Consider the following 18,274-nt stretch of genomic DNA (forward strand, 5'->3'; position numbering starts at 1 on the left):
TACCCCTCAATGCAAGTTTTGGTTAACTGAAACCATCTGTGATCTTGCATTGAATTCATTGTATTGTCAGATCTTTTCTGACATGTCAAAAGAAAATGATGCAACAACCTAGAGAAAAATAATCTTTTCTACTAGAACCAAAATAGTTGCTCTAACAATTTCTAATTGAAATGTGTTTTAACAACTCAGTGTTTTTCAATTCACTTGAAGTTTCTTTTTAGCTGGAATGATATTTTTATTCAGTTTTAAACACTGTTTTTACTACTCGGTGATTTTCAAAGAGCTACAATTGTTTGACCATTCCATTAACCTACTTTAATTCTTTCAGCTAACTTCTAACCAAACTTCTTGTATAACTTACTACAGCACATTCACTTCACTGTAGCTCTAAATAGCTACAGAAAGCTCACTCAGCACACAGTTTTATCTGTCTGCTCATTAGTTTTGTCACATGCTCCCCCATATCTACTACCTTTGGGTCTTGTTGTTTTCAAATAAATTGGAGGTTTGCTATTGGCTTACTTTTAAAGGGACTTCAGCTGATGAGCTGTGAGAAAACACGGTGAAGTAGAGATTCCTGAAGCAGCAAGGTAGAAGTTTCATGTCCTGGGTGTAGGTGTGAGGGCACGTGGAACATTGCAGGGTGCAAAGCTTTCTGGGACACTGTTGGGGAAGTGTATAGGGTAGAGAATGATAATTGGCAGGGGCTAAATAGTACTGGGAAATCTGCCTGTAAGTAACTTGAACAACTGCAGGAAGTCTGTCCTTAAGCCTGTGCCCAGGACTTGGCTTCTATATTAGCATAACTAGACAGCATAAGCTATCATAGATATTCCTATTTCTGTAACCTGAAGATCGCTAGATCAAAAGATGTTTGACATGGATCAGGGCTAAAAGAGCAAGCTCTTTTTTAAATAAATATAAGTGCCCAGCCCCCCACCCCCCCTTTTTCTTCTGAAGGAATGTTGCTTACTTTGCCACATGCATCTGGCCTGACATTGCTACCATATGTCATGCAGGAGTTTCTCTCCATTTACATAAACCAAGAAAAATGGTAGTCAGGTTTAATGTTAGAGGAAGGTGAATTTTCACAATGCTTCTGTTTTCTACAAAATTCAACCTTAAAGTGTACGCTTCTTTTTTGTATCACAAGATACCTCATTTGTTTTATTGACTCACAGTACTAAATGTTATGATGTATAAACCTGTCTTTCACTGTCATGCTTTATGTTAGCTGAACTGTTTTGGTGGAAGAGAAATGTTTCCTGACCTCCTCTACAGTCTCCACTAGCTTCTTTTTATCTCTTGCGTGTAAAGCAGAAGTCAATTAAAGGAGCTTGCTATAAAAATCTTGCAACTTTTTAGAAAAAACAAAGGAGATTTTGAACATTTCAGTGTGATTTCAGTTTTCTATGCTACCATATCATATGTTCAAAACAGTTCTTAATAATTGTTCTATGATCTTTTGGTAATGTTTTTAGTTTATTTATGCATTTATACATTTATTCTAAGAGTTTTTCTTTTGTGTGTGTGTGTTATATCCTTATATGAAAATTATTTTGTTCAGACTTAAGCTTTCATTAGCAACAAAGAATTCTAGTTTTCCTCTTGCATTTTTCATCAATAAGTTCAGAAGAGACCAATGAATGGAATGATTGCTCGACTGATTGTTGCACTGCAGCTCACGTACACTGAAGTGTGAATAATTTAAACTGTGCTGGCTTGTCAGTATTGGATTTGTATGTGGTGAGAGGAGAGCACAGAGGGAGGTTTCAGATAAATTATAAAGCAGAAAAAAAGCAAAACAAAAATTCTTTCAAAAGGTGGATCAAGGGTGAGGAAAAAAGGGCTGTATTGTACGTACAGCATGAAGAGGGAGAGGAGGGTAAATCCTATCATTCTTGTCAAAGAACTGTTTTGGATACTCAGTAACTTTAAAAAAAAAAATGCATCAGCCTGCAGCACTGTTCAGATCTTCTGGAAGGAAAAGGTTTTCTGAATTCAGTGGCAGTGAATCCATTTTGAGAGATGTCTTTCAAAAAGTCATTACTTTCTTTTCTTTTGAAATCATTACTTTATATAGTAACAGTTTAATAGTACATGGTAACAGAAAAAAATCCAGCTCAGCATTAGGAAAATAACAAAGTCAAGGTTAAATGTCACTAATCTGTTGGTTGTTATGATTAAAGATTGGAAAGAAAAAGATTTTGTTTTGTGCCCATTTTTAACCTTCTCCATTTCAAAAATGCTATGAAATCCTCAGAGAAGAATCAAGGGGAGAAAAAGGATCTCTGTGTAAGTGTTTTACTGTGATTGTTTATTATTTATACTCTGGGAACCCTTAAATAGGACTGGTCCACAGAGTCATACAGCAGTTCTCTACCTGTCTCGGGACAGTTGTTGCCAAGTGAAAGCATAGTAACTGAAACCGATGTGCACATTTTACTACCAGTGATTGGTCATGTCCTCCTGAATCATTCCAAGGATTTCTCTGCATACTGCAGGTAGCAGAACTGAGCAAAAATAATAAAAAATAACTGGAGATCTTCATTTCGACATTGAATGCTTTGGTTGTTACACTTTACCTACTTACTCATATATTCTTTTATTTCTCTTCTCTGTTTTTTTCAAAGTCTGACACGTCTTTTACCGTGTCTCAGACTTGAAATAGAGACAGCAACCCTGTTCTTGCCATGTTTTATCACAAGGTCTCAACTATTTCCAGTTCTCTTTGTCTCAATGCATCTGATTAGCCTTCATGAGGGGTCAAACCAGATTTGAAGGTTTGGCTAAGGACTGACCATGATATCTTTACAGAAATAAAGTTTGATGAGATGCAAAATGTCAGGTCCCTCTAGCAATCACTGATGATTAAATGCTGTTTTTCCCCAGAGGGAGCTACATTGCTGTGCTGCTGCCAAGCTGATAAAAAATTGTCTGGGGATAAAAATAAATAAATAATCTATTTCATCATGTCCAATATTAAGTAATGCTTATTTGTAATAAAAAATGTGTTGCTTAAATATTCATTCATGGGGAGGATGGTTTCATACTTTTATAAGTCCCAAGGTGTTACGTAAACTGGAAAAGACAGCAAAGGAGAGCAATTAAAACAGTTCACATTTTTCTATGTAATATCACAAAATAATGGTCCCAGTAGCCCCTATTACAAAGATAAAATAATCATGAAATGAAATAATAATTATATGAAAGTCTTTTCAAAGACATTTTTCCTCTTAGTGCCTCATAACACACCCAGGTATGATGTGAAGGTTATTTCTGACTGCCTACTATTCATACTGTAAGTTTATTTGTAAGGAAAGCATCTGCCCCTTTCAGGGTATCTGGTTAATGTCCTTCTCCAATGCAACAAAGGGGAAGAAAGGGAGGAAATGATGGGAACCAAGTCTGGTCAGGAAAGAGATGTAATGTTGGAATATTGATTCAAGCAAGGTTGTCTGAGTGAAGATCTCTGGAGCAGGATGATAGAAATAAAGAAGTTGGCACTGTAAACAAAAAGTTGAGACACAGACCTGACAAAGCAAAAATGAAACAATGACAAGAAACAAACCTCCTCATCACACTGGTTGATGAGCTATCTAACTAAAGGTGCTATTTCCAAGAAGATCATCCTGGACTTTGCAGCTAATAAGATTGTGAACACGGACCATAAGGATGTAGAAACAGCAGAGCTCTTCAAACCTCTAGAGGTTTGTGCAATGGAAGGGAGAGCACGAGGAACAAAGGAGGGGTAGGTAGAAAAGGGTATGAAAAGGTCAGTCGTGTGTAAGAGGGGGCTGGTCATGCATGTCTGGCCGAGCCCTGTGCCTGATCAGTGCAGTCTGTCTTATCTTCTTATATTTCCTCAATAAATCTTTCCTTCACTCTTTCTCTCTCTGTATTTGCACTCTCTCTTCTGTGTGTATGTGTGCTGCAAGGACTACATGCCAGCTCCTGGTGAGACCTGTGTGTGTGTGAATGAAACTGGTTCCCCTGCCAGGCCTCAGACCCAGGCAGGGGTACTGGACAGACAGTACAGGGTATTCAAGGGATCCATGAACGTGTGTGTGATTGTGAACCTAGAGACTGCTGTGTGCGTACCTTCACTAGTGAACTGTCTCCAACAGCCAGAGATGAGGAAGGGGACTTGGCTGTCTGTGCCTATGTTTTATGCGAGTCCTGTTGAAGGCAACCCTTGACTGGGCAGACTGTGTGGCCAGTCATGCCAGTGTGACAGAGTCTCTGCCTCTGTGTGTCTGTGTGTCACCAGGAAAGAGGCTTAGCTTTGCCACCAGCTGAACCTGCAAAGGGGAAAGAGGCAGCCACGTCCCCCAGCCTGGGCAGAGACCCTGGGTCTCTGGGCTCTGGGCTGGGCCTCAGCAACTGGACAAGAGCAATCATGGGTCGGAGCGGCTGGAGGAGGTGTCTGGGCTTCTTTGCCTCACGTAACACATACCAATTCAGATCTAAGCATTTTTGGAGATTACATAAGACTTGCTCTTAAAACCAAGTTACCAGGACACCAGGAATACACTTTATTTTATTTTTATTTTTTCCTCTCAGTTCTGAAATTAACAGGAAAAAAGGAAGCTATTAATACTTATTCACAGCTATGTTTGTACTAAGAAACTGAACAGTGCCAGAGTTTTTCTCCAGTTCTGAGTCCAGCTGGCAGAATTTGACTAGCTTCATGCTACATTTTCTTAGCCTATATCCAGCATGTTACTGTTAACTTGTATGTAAACCATACCTGGAAATTTTAGGAATCAATTGTCCTAGGCCAAAAGTTTAGGGACTTTTCTGATAATTGACCAGTAGAAGGATTTAAGTTTCATTGTGTGGATCTATTTAGACACAGACGCTGTTTAGTGTACTGTTAGAGATGTAACCCTTATGTTCAGCACATAGAATTGTGTATAAGATTGATATTTTGTCTTCAGAGGAGCTGCCCTGATTCAGGTTGTAACAGCAGCTGTTAAAACCAGAGCAGAGGACCTGTGCTACCTGCTATTTATATCTAACCCATGTTAGGTTGTATCAGAAATAAAGTTAAAAGTTAAAAGTTAAAAAAGTTAAAAAGTTAAAAGTTAAAAAAATAATTATCTTAATGATAGAATGAATCCTTCTTTTAGGTTATACAGTTATAGAGCTTGGTACTGATGAAATAGCCTGGAACACGGCGGGATAGATTTTTTTTGGAATTGTTATTTTTGAGATACAAAATATTATTTTTGTTTGCATCAAAGAACAACATCATAATACAAAGATCATTAAAATGCTTAAAAAACAAACAAACAAAAACTTACACTTGTACAAACCTTTATGGAACCAAAGTGCCCATTTAAGTGTCCATTTTGGAAAAGGGCAATTTTCTCTTTTTTTTCAGTGGAACTAAATAGTATCCATTTTGTCACACTATAGGTGGTCATCTTTCCTGGAAGCTGCTTAAGTGACCTAAATTTGACATATAGGATAGACATTTGAAAGAAGTATTTGTTTGTGAATTTTTGTGAAACCAGCATTAAAAAAAAAAAAAAGTGAAGGATATTAAATATTTATTTAGTCAATATATTTTTTTTTCTTAAATGTTCCTACTACAAGAAATATAATGAACTGTAAATGTAGACAGAATAGGCAGATTAGTAAATAAATGTGTCTACATGTTTACATTGAAATTAAAGTTCAAGAGGCAGATTAACTCCTGTCAAGGTAAAGATAGAGAAAATCCAGGATATTTACCCAGTTGCTTCATTATTCTCTAACGAGGAAAAAATATAAAATAAAAATTAACCCCATCTGTTATGGCTGCAAAGCTCTAGCTTTTCATGGTATCCCAAAAAACATAAAGTAAGCAGAACTTATAAAGTAATATGTTGTAACATTTTAATTACTTTTAAAAGTTTATATCTCATATTTTAGAATTTGAATATGTTAAGGTATAAAAGTGCAACTGAACAAACTAACACGCTGCTTTATAATTATATCATAAAGATTAAAATATACATTATATAAATAGAAATAAATATAGGCTAAAAAAGATTTTATAGTCCTGAAAGTTTATTTTCTAGACTTCCAATGTTTATTTTTGCTGTAATACAACATTACCTTGAAGTTGTATTCACATTTCTTTGCAGCCGTAACTTCTGCTTCTGAACATACTTGGATGATATTATTTACATGGGAAAATTTTTTTCACAGTAGAGGTTGGAGCTTTCTCAAAGTGAATACAAAATAACATTTATTTATTTATTTATTTTATTTGACCTTAGATTCAGGGCTTAGTTACAGGGTTTAGTTACATTATCAGACTGCATCTGAGTTTAACATTCTCTTAATGATCTGTCTCTTTTCCTATTAATTTCATATGCTATTAAAATCTTGCTGCATTTGTCATTGAGAAGTGTGTGCATTACATTAGCATAAAGTAAAGAAAGAAAAGAACTATTAATTTCTTCTTTTTATGCTCAGGCAAGGCACGCTGTCAGACAGATTGGAAAATGGAATACCAGAAAAAACACATGCCTTATGTAAGATAGAAGACATATTTTTCTCATATTCTCTGCTGCATGGTTTCTTTAGTTTGCTGGATGCTTTTAACAGTCATGCATTCAATACATATATTCAGACTGTGACAGCTGAACTTGTTGAGCTTTGTTTTACAAGTTGCAGGTTGAATTACCTTTCTGGGCTTGGTGGTATCGGTTTCTACACAGTGAAATTAGGAAGTAATTACATGATCAGTGTGTTAGATGCTTCCAGCATCAGAAGATATTTGGCACTTTGTCTGTTTTTAGGTTTTTATTTTCTTGTAAGCTATTTCGCATTTTCTATGGACTTAATGCTGCTCAATGAAGCTGACCAAGGCAGAAGGGAGGAGAAAAAAATACGAGAAAATTGTCACTGGAATTGCTTAGTTTGGAAAGAGAAGAGTGGGTATTTTGCAGTACAAATGGCTAATAAGTCAAAGCTAGTGTTTCCTCAACATTTACTACACCTATTGTACCACAATACCATTCCTAAGGTCTTTAGGTTTAATCCCAGCAGGCAGCTCAGCACCACCCAGACTTTTGCTCACTCTCCCCAAGTGTGCTGGGGAAGAGAATCAGAAAGGTAAAAGTGTGAGAACTCATGGGTTAAGACAAAGACAGTTCAGTAGGAAAGCAAAAGCCGTGTGCACAAACAAAGAAAACTAAAGAATTCACTTGCTGCTTCCCATCGGCAGTCAGGTGTTCAGCCACCCTCAAGAAAGTAGGGCTCATTGCATGTAACAGTTTCTTGGGAGGACAAAAACCATTACCCTGAACATGACCCCTTCCTTTTTCTTTCCCCCAGCTTTTATTGCTGAGCATGATGCCCTATGGTATGGAATATCCCTTTGGTCAGTACGGGTCAGCTGTCCTTGTTGCGTTCCCTTCCCACTTCCTGCCTCTTCCCTGGATGGGCAGTATGAGAAGCAAAAAATTCCTTGGCTCTATGTAAACACTACAGTGCAACAACTAAAAACATCAGTGTGTTATCATCGCCATTCTCATCAAAAATCCAAAGCATTGTGTGAGCTTTTACAAACAAAATTAACTCTGTCCCAGCTAAAACCATGATATAAGGCCATTTAGGTTGCATGTAGCTCTTAAATGTGCTCCATTTCTCTCTCTCTCTCTTTTATTTATTTATTTATTTTTTTAATCATAGTATCATGGAATGGTTTGAGTTGAAAGGGACCCTTAAAGATCTTCTAGTTCCAGCCCCTGTCATGGGCTGGGACACCTTCCATTAGACCAGGTTGCTCAAAGCCTCGTTCAACCTGGTTTTAAACACTTTCAGGGATGGATAACCCACAGCTTCTCTGGGAAACCTATTCCAGTGTCTCAGCACCCTCAGAGTAAAGAACTTCTTCTGAATATGTAATCTAGGTCTACCCTTTTTTTAGTTTAAAACCATGACTTCTTGTCCTATCACTATACTCCCTGACAAAGACTCCTTCTTCAGCTTTCCTTTAGGTACTGGAAGGCCACTGCAAGGTCTCTCTGGAGCCTTCTGTTCTCCAGGATGAACAACCCCAACTCTCTCAGCCTGTCTTCATGAGAAAGGTGTTCCACCCCTTTGATCATCCTCATGGCCCTCCTGTAGACCCACTTCTATAAGTTTTTCTTATGTTGGGGGCCTCCAGAGCTGAACTTGGTACTTGTGGGGTCTCATGAGAGGAGAGTAGAAGGGGACAATCACCTCCCTCAACCTGCTGGCCACACTTTTGATGCAGCCTGGCATATGGTTGGCTTTCTGGGCTGCAAGTGCACATTGCGGGGTCATGTTGAGCTTCTCGTCAACCAACACCCGCAGGTCCTTCTCCTTAGGGCTGCTCTCAATCCAGCCCTTTCAGTACTCCAAGAGTACAATCACCTGATCTATGGCACTGAATTGCAAAACTGTTTTAAAAGGAAGACTGTTGTCTTCTACTGTAGTAGGCATTTGTACTGCAGGAGCCTCACCGAGGCCAAAACATCCCCAGTGCCCCAAAAGAATGATCAGAGGCAAAACGTGATTAGTGTCTGTAGAGAAAAATGTGAGCTAAAAGCTTCTGAGATGAGGTTTCTTCTTAGGAATTCTGGTTTTACATAAAATGTCCTGTTCTTTATGACTGGAAGTAAAAGCATTTCCAACAGGGCAAAAACATTTTCTTACAAAAAGTAAAGGAAAGGCAAAGGAAGGCAAGGAAAAGAAAGGCAAGGAAAGAAAGAAAGAAAGTAAAGGCAAGGAAAGAAGGAAAAGCAAGGGAAAAAGTTAACTATAAAAAGACAGAAAAAAAGAAAAAAGAAAGACATCTTCACTGTATTTAGTATTTCTATCATTCTGTTTGTTATGTGGGGTGGTATTGACCATGGATTTTGTGGGCGCAGCTACAGTTCACAAGGTTAGGCTTGCATATATGCTTAAATCTTCGGGCATCAAGTTGAAATTTTTCCTGTTTTTTTTTTTTTTTTTTTTTCAGTCTGTTTCTCATGGCTTAAAGTAAAACTCTTATTTCTTCCTTTTCTGAACTTTTTGACTCCAGAGAATTTAAAACCACTATGTAATTGAAATCCATTTTAAGACTAAAAAGGTGTGGAGGCAGGAGGAAAAAAAAAGTGCCAGTTTTCATCCTTTCTTGCCTGCCATTTGGGATGTCAATAACAGTGTAATATAAGCATAGGTAGGATGGAAACTGTGTGGGCTTTCTAACTACCATACTTTTACCTTATCAGTGAACTGAGCCTAAGATCTATGATTCCAGCAATAGATGAACAAGCATACTTTAAACTTACTTATGATACTGATTTTTTTCCCCCAGTTTACTTGCTTTTGTTATGTTTATTTGTCTGTCATAAAAGATCTCTACTTCTTAAATAGTAATTAATTAATTAATCAAAGTAATTAATTAATTAGTAATTTTTACATACTTCTATTTTCATATGGAAAATCTTTTTGCTCTGTTACTAGTATGGTAATTTCATAATTAACATTCTATTTTCAAAATGCTTATGTTTTTGACATGCATGACTATAGCTTAGAAGCAATTGAAAATTTTCAGTTGTAACTAGACCATACATTTTGATTGGAAGTTTCATATAATTTTGACCAAATTAAGAGATCTTAAGTTTTGTTTTGCCAAAGTTTCTTGTCACAGAGCTGAGGATCACATCCATAAAAAACTTTTAGGAAATTGTATGAAACTACAAGTCTCAGGAGTCATAATAATGACTGAGAGTGCTTATAGTTTAAAAGCATAAAAGTATACAAATGACTCAAAACATAAATTGTATCAAATGCATCTGATAGTCTTTGTCACTTTCCTTTGGATGACCTCAGAAATAACCCAGCCAGAATGTTCTTTCTCACTTTCATCTGAGTTGCGTGAAGGTGGGAATTTAATGATTTCTTGTCTGATATTAACTTATTGCTTTTAATATTTTGGCTTTAAAAAACAGCCACCAGCATATTATAAAAAGGTGTAGCCTGAGCATTAACTACTGCTTTATCTTTAAATTTCTTATTGAAGATGCAAAAGTAAGAATAATCAATATGTGAAACAGGTTTTCTGTAAACTGCTGCTTTTCTACATATTGATAGTTGGTGCGTAATTGAGAAATATATCACGTAAAGTTTCCAATTGCTTAAATTAGAAACTGGTAAGGGTGTAATTATTATTATTGTTGTTGTTGTTGTTGTTGTTACCTTTAACCATAAATATCTGGAGGTCCAGGTGCCCAATTTTATCTATGGATTATATAATCATTATGCCAAAAGAATGGGTGTAAAGCAACAATCTGCCTACGTGTGTGTATAAGGCTAAGCATATGTGGTTCTTTCCTGAACCTGGAATATCACCCTTTATTCAGTGGCAGTAAGAAGAAACTTTCTTATGACAGCACAAGGTAAACACTTATAGAATCGATTAAGAATACAGTAAGGCACTTGCAGTAAGGTTGTATAACTACTAACTATTAGAGTATCTAACCCAGAAGAAAATAAATAATCCTACCTGGTAGCTTAAATATGATTATGATCATTGCATACAACTTATCGGGGATCACAGCTAACATTCTATTCTCCAAATGAACATTTAGAGTCAAATAGAAGAATTAAAGGAGTGGAATAAAATAAGAAAAATGACTTGTTCTACCAATCTTTACCTTTGTGCATTCTAACGCTTTTCATTTAGCATCTGTGTGATGTCCATATGCCATATTTACCTTGTGCAGCCTGGCTGAGCAACATTTTGGGGTTACTCATTACCTTCAAAGGTATGATTCAGAGCAGACATGCAAGGACACTCCAATTTTACAGTATTAAATCAAAAACTTGGAAACCGCAGTTTATTTAAATTTGTCTCCATTTCAGTTTGTAATAAATAGTAATTCTAGTCTTGTATTGTTATATTTGAGATCAGCATTGCTTATTCCGTGCTGAGAGCAGGGAGAACACATATCAGGGTTTTTATTATGCACTTGTAAAAATGTTATAGATAAGCCTTATTAATTTAACACAAAATTCTCTTGCATTTCTTTAGGGACTGGTTTCCTGGAATGCCAAAATGCAGTATAAAAACTTCTTTATCTTTGATTCATAAAGATCAAGATAAAGAACAACATGGACTTATTAAGAAATATAAAGACGCAACTAAATGGATTTGAAAGGGACTTTGTCAAGTGACTGAGTCCATCTCTGTGCTCTGACATAGCTGTGCTAAGAAAATGCTTCTTAGGTTTTTGCCTGCCATCTTCCTGTGAACCTCAGTGAAAAGACTCCATATCTTTCCTAGTCCATGCTTTCTAGTTTCTACAGATCTTTGCTTATTTTTTGTTTGTTTGTTTGTTTTGTTTTGTTTTTCCTTATAAGTAAGTTATTCGTTATTTTCCAGCTACAAAAATAATGTCTGCTTCATACTTTACTTCCAGGGAATGCAGGAAACAATCATTATAATATCATTTTGTGAATGAAAGGAAGAGGCAGAAAGAATTCAGTTCATGCATTTGTGAGCGTATTGAAGCTTATAGACACCATTGACTTTAATTTCTTAACATTATAGTTAAGCTTACCTAAAAAATATTATATGTTGAGGTGCCCACATCAGTCCCCAGTCCTCTGTGTCCTCAGTTAAAAAAAAAAAAATAAAAAAAAATAGCTCTTTAGGTAGGAACATTATCAAGTAAATACTTCAGATTAAAATTTAAAATTAATTACTTAATTAAGAAAATGTCTTTTAACATGATAAATAATTCAGTTGTAGAACTTAGAATGGTGTATGGTGTAGATAGTGAAAGTGTAGTTGAAATTTAAAAAGTGTTTAAGTCAATTTATGGTGCTGAAGTTGTCAAGTGTTATTAAATTTGGTAAGAGGATGAAACATCATTCTTCACCTAAACTGCAATTTGTCAGAAACTTGGAGTATAGTGTTGGTGCATCACCTTATACTTGCCCTGTTCTTCTGATACTGGCCACTACCAGAAACATTCTCTGGGCTGTACACCTTTGTCTAATCATGAACATGTGTTTTCATCTCTTTATGTATAATCTTCTTTGTAAAAGTAATATTACAAAGAATACGCTATTTGTACTACAAGATAGTTCTTTCTAAAAGCTAAGATTTTTGTTGTAAAAATAGAATTAAAATATTCAAACTAATGAGATATTTGCTTGCTTAAAGAGTTTTAGTTTATATAAATAGTAATTATATATATTTATATGTATGTGCATAAACATACATATTGATATTAGTATTGCCATTTAAAACACTATGCAAATAAATGCATTTTGTAGTCAAATGAGTTATACTAGTTATAAAATATTCTCACTGAGTCATAAAGAAAATAATGCTATCTATCATAAATTGTTTTATTGACACCGTATTCAATCACTCTGTTTTGATTTTCTACTGTGAATATCCTTGAGTCAAATAGCAATTTTATTCAGTCCTCATTTTAAGTATCGGATGAAAAAAAGAGACAAAACGTTTCTTAAGCTTTGTAGGTATAAATTACATATGCCTTTGCTACATGTGTAAATGTAAGTATCTATGAATAAATATATATATGGGTAGATCTTCCTGTTCTTTTCTGGAAAAGACTGGATATTGCTATGCACACTAAACCTGAGGCTGGTATTTTTCTTCTTGATATTTCAGCTTTAAATGTAAGGATAGTCTCACAAGAAATCGAGACAAAGTCTATGTAACAGTTTGACCCAAAGGCAATTTAGTGAGAACTTCTGTAGAAATACATACCAGCTGTAAATTATTTCAAAGGCAATTTATAAAAGTGACAAGAGAATACATGCATGTAGATTCTCCAGCTGTTTGTTAGTCTTTGCTGAAAGAATTTACGTTACATTCCTTTACACAGAATTCTTAACTCATATGTTCTAAAAATAATTTCTATAATTCCACTATATTACCACACTATAAGGTTAACAGTCACAGAAAATTGTGATTTATGCATTTCTGACAGTTAATTCAAATTTTTCATATGAAGAATAAAACTGAGGTTTTGTTTGTTTGCATTCCTAGCTTTCCAATGTTCTTCCAGAGCTATGTCTTTTTGTACATCTTGAGTCTGGTTTCATTTTGGTTTTTATACCATATCAGAATGTGGTAGTTCAGGGCTTTTATTTTCCTGAATCACAATTTTCAAAGCATGTTCAGAGTCTTGGATTAAAAGCCTGCATGTTATTTAAACAAGAACACTTTCACTGTCTCAGCATGTGCTTTCTTATCTATTTTAACCCACCAAAAAGTGGTGTTGACTTTTGGCTTATTGAGAGCCAAACAAATTGTAAAATCCTCTATAGATCTAAGTTTACTCTGTAATTAGGATTAATTGAAATTACTTACACATCCTGGAAGAGACAACAGAAACTCCAAGCTAAACACCAACATTTAAAAATCAATAGTCCCTTAAAATAGATCTTCCTCAGTTACAACGCTAATGATACTAATATTTAAAAGATTTTTTTTTTTCAGATTGATGGGTTTCATTTTTAAATCATACTGCTCCAGTAAGGTGTGTTTCCTTTGTCTCCATCTTTCAGTCTAAATGCCAGTATAAGAAGAAAACGATCATAGAGGTTTTCTTCGAGAAACTATAATAGAGGTGAGCATCTGGACTTTCTCTAAGGACCAGAAAAAGTAAGAACCTGAAGAGCAACACTGTGCATTTCCTGCTATACTAACAAGAACAAAAAAAGATGTTTAGTTCAATGTCAGCTCTGCATTTGTCTGATATGGCATACAAATCATGTTTTTCCCTCCAGCCTGGGGATGTTTCTTCCTAGATAGACAGACCACAGGCATATTCCCTTAGCTTCTTATTAGGTTGAATGAAGTTCCTCTGATTTAAAATGTTGCCTTAAACAAAAACATTTGTGTTTATAACCAGATCATACATGTATATTATCTTCTTTGTTCATTTCTGGAGAAGAGGAACAAATATTTCTGAAGAGAATACTTTATATATATGTGTATATTTAAATACTTTTATTCAAGCAACTGTTTTCAATGTAATAAACATTTATTCAGTTAAGTGCCTTATGTTTCCAAACCATTTTTGTACTTCAGGTGTTCTTAAATCATGCATGAATAATGAAGATTATTTTGGATTGCCGTGACCCAGGTGCAGCACCTTGCAGTTGGACTTCTTGGACTTCATGTGGTTCACATGGGCCGACTTCTCCAGCCTGTCCAGGTCCCTTTGAATGGCATCTCTTCCTTCTTTGGTATCAACTGCACCACTCAGCTTGGTGTCATCTGCAAACTTGCTGAGGGTACACTCAATCCCATTGTCTATGTCATTGATGAAGATATTGAAAAACACTGGTCTCCAGACAGACCCCTGAGGGACACTGCTCGTCACTGGTCTCTGCCTGGACATAGAACTATTGACCACTACTCTCTGGGTGTGGTCATCAAGCCAATTCCTTATCCACTGGATGGTCCACCCTTCAAATCTTTCTAATTTAGAGATTAGGATGTCGTGTGGGCCTGTGTCAAAGGCCTTACAGAAGTCCAAGTAGATGACTGATACAGTCACTCCATCATAGAAGGCCACCAGATCGGTCAGGCATAATTTACCATTGGTGAAGCCATGCTGGCTGTCCCAGATCACCTCCTTGTCCTGCATAGATCATCAAGGCTGCAATTAAAATATGCGGTAACAGATATAGGAAGCAAATGAGAATTAGGAAAACTATAGTTTCATACTGACTTAACGCATTATTGACATTAAGCTGTAAAAGACAATGAATAATGAATAACGGAATTAAAAATATATTTAAATGAATCATTAGGACCAATGGAAACATCCATAAATTTATTCCATGGTTAAACAAAGATGGTCAAAACAAATAATAAAAGAGAGACACCGATTCTCAACCATTGACATTCATCCTCAAAGTGAGAAGATGATAAACAGAATAGCATCAAAAAGTAGTCATAGTTTCCAGTGACTTTTATGAGCAAAATGATTGTATTATCTTCTGTTTATGAGCAAGCCATGAAAAATAGATGCTTTGCTCAGAATAAAGCTTTTATTTCACTTGTCATTTTCATCTTGCTTCATCTGTAGAAAAGGGTTCTTCATAAATTCTATACCATCATACCCAGAGGTATACACTACCACAAAAAAATGGCATTAAAGTTACCTTTAATGTTTTATTATCATTATTATTAATAAAAAGGCACATTATATTTCTTTTTCTATTGTAAAGAAATCATGCTCCCCTAGCACTCAGGAAACTCAGGCAATTAAAAATAGGAATTGATCAAGAAATGCTCAAACAGCTAGCTCTACCATAACACGATTACAATAAGAAACTATACATACGCTGAACATCAATAGCAAAGTCTGGTCAGCTGCTTTAAACAATATGGTCTAATTCTGCTATGGATTACATCTGACATTTCTATTAAAATATTCTGATTTCTGTATGTACTTTCAAAGTAATGTTGATATAAAACTTTAAAGAAGAGTAACTGACATGGTCCTGTAAGCCTTTCTACTCCTTTGTGCTGGAAAATCTAAAGAAGTCGAAATTATTTTGTCCAGTCATCTGAAAGATAAAACAAAAAGACAAGAATTATAGAGATACTGTTAAGAGCTAGTGCTGTCCTGCATATTTCTGCTGGATGCATCAGAAATTACTGAGGACTGATGCTAGCAAGTGTTGGTGTATTCCATATCTGGCAGGGTGACAAAGCACTATGTAGGCTAGCCCTTAACCTTCAGCTGTATTATTTGGCCAGTGATGTCAGCAGATCACACAAGTTAAACACCCTGACAATTGCCTGGGAGTTGCTTCATGGAGAAGTGGTTGTGATTTTTATATAGTTTTTTTTTTCACTGAAACCTTCTCAGAGTATTTTCTCACCGTCTCTGGGGTTTATTTGCTTGCCTCAGATCTTTACAAGCACAATATTGCTTTTGATAAATTTGAAACCACTCCATCTGGCACAGTAATACTGTAAACAAAAGGACAGAGTTTGTAGTGATAATTGTGTCTTTCTTGTTATTAACATTATTTTTGGATGGGCATATAATGGTTTCAGAAATCAACTTTTTGACTCAGATGTCTTTAAGAATATGGAAAAAGGAAAAAAAAAATAAAGTACATAAACATGTAGATCAAGCTTGCAAGCTTTTTCTTTGCTACTCAGGGGCAAGAATATCCAATTTAAAGAGAAGCAGAAGATTGACTTTAGATGGATCTTCTGTAAAAAACAGAGGGTGAATACCAGGGATAGTGATTAGCTAATTTTGTAGCTCTGTCATATCAGAGAACTGTCTGTTCTGGAAGAGCAGAAAAAGATAGCAGACACTTATGGTTAACAAGTAAGACTTTTCAGTGTGTTGCTCCAACAAAAAAGTTACTATTTTTCTTCAGTGAATTTAAATGAAAATGAACATTCGTAGGTTTTAGTAAGCTATAGCCCATTGCTGTTCCTGCACTTGGAGTCCTCTGTGCACACTGACAATACTCAATGTAGAAAGAAAATTTTATAAACTTAAAAAAAAAAATCCAGAAAGAAGGATTTGGAGCTGTGACATATGAAAAAAAGGTTAAGACATTTTAATATACTATTCCACAGTTTGACGGAAAGACTATAAAAATGATATGAGTACTTACAAATACCTCAGAGGCAAAGTGTGATAGTTACAGAGGCTGTTATAACTTTATTTACTGCATTGTCTCTTCTACCATCAACATTGACTATTAACTCTCTGAGGAATTTAAATTGAGCACAATGAGGCCCACTGCATAGGGATATTCCACAGAAAATCTGGAAATTGAATACACTGTACAGGAATTTTTAGGTTACGTTTTAGGAAATAACTTTGAAGAGTAAGGATTTGAGTGTTTCATCTTGCACCATTAATATCTTAGGGCATTTAAAAAGTGACTTGAATAAAAAATTAAGATATGGCCCTTCAAGCAAACCAAGGCATAGTTAATTCATGAAATTAACTTCCATCAAAGATATTTTTAAAGACCTTTGAGTGAGTGAATATCAGGGAATATCAGAGAGATGACTACAATGGTGGTTTTTGTTTTTTTTTTTTTGTTTTTTCTGGGTCTGTTGTAACTTACCTCAAAGGCTTTTAAATTGACTTTCATTTAGTATTTTAAACATGTCAAAACCAGAAAGTGAGCAGATCACATAGATGATATGCTATGTCATGCATATGACATGACGCTGAGGCTGCCTCCTGTCAGATATGACACAAATGAAGGAGGCTTCATTTCACAACTTGTTTGTAATTAGTGCAGACCAAAAATAAAGCCTCTCAGATATGAAATTCCATGTGTTTGAAAAACTACTTGTTTCTATAAATCTTACTGTGAGACAGACTATTTCCTTGTTGGTGTTTTCATAATCTTAAGGGTTTCCACACCTTTAATGACCATTATAGAATAATAAAACTGATGCATAATGGTGGGGGATCAAGATACAAGTGAAAATTTACAGATTCAATGGACTATTTCCTATATGACATGCATTTCATTTGAAGAAATTGCCTATTTGCATTCTAAACTGTTTTCAATGTCATAATTTCAGAGCACAGCCTACAATTTTATGGAAATAATTCTAGTTCTAAGATTTATAGTAGAAAACTGATTTAAATAACAGCCAAACTACATAAGACTCAGTTATCAATTCATGTTAAGCACTGACCATTCTTGTGATTTAGCACAAGTTTTTGGTGGTATAATATGTATCGGTAGCTTCCAATACAATACATAGATGAGTAGTAAAAATCATTGTTCCTGGGTGCTATGGTTTCTAAAATTTTACACATTTCATAGGAAGATTGGACAAACACAGAATAAAAATCTGCTTTGGGTTACTAAATATGGACAGACCACTTCTGGCAGAGGAGACTCTTAAGCCATATATGATTCAAGCCTAAGACAGTACTTGGCAGAAGTGTCCTTGCCGTCTTCTTACACTTAACTCCAGGCATTCATTTTGGTCATTGTCTGTGAAAAGGTTTTATGCTGGATGCAGTGACTATGGCTACTGTCAAGAATGAAGAACTTTTGTCAATAAAAGCTATTCACTTTTTTGTTTGTGTATTGCATGCTCTTCGCTGGTAATTATCTGGCTGTCTCTGTGTATGATTCTGCTTAGGTCCTTGTACCGTGGTGTCTGACAGCTCTTTTGTTAAAAAGTGGGAAACTGATTTTATAATGTATGCACAAACAATCTGATGAATAACCCATTTGGCAGGGCAGGGTGCTGAAATGCACT

General features: G+C 35.6%; 1 long non-coding RNA gene across 1 annotated transcript; it reads left to right on the forward strand.

Annotated features, from left to right (window-relative positions):
• Positions 1-447: 447 nt before the first annotated feature.
• On the forward strand, positions 448-15,582 carry LOC310896062. Its single transcript, XR_014581154.1, has 3 exons — positions 448-590; positions 13,561-13,622; positions 14,087-15,582. It is a non-coding gene; the product is annotated as an uncharacterized lncRNA (long non-coding RNA).
• The last annotated feature ends 2,692 nt before the right edge of the window (positions 15,583-18,274 follow it).

This window comes from Anser anser (assembly GCF_964211835.1).
Source record: "Anser anser genome assembly, chromosome: 3".
Taxonomy (NCBI): domain Eukaryota; kingdom Metazoa; phylum Chordata; class Aves; order Anseriformes; family Anatidae; genus Anser; species Anser anser.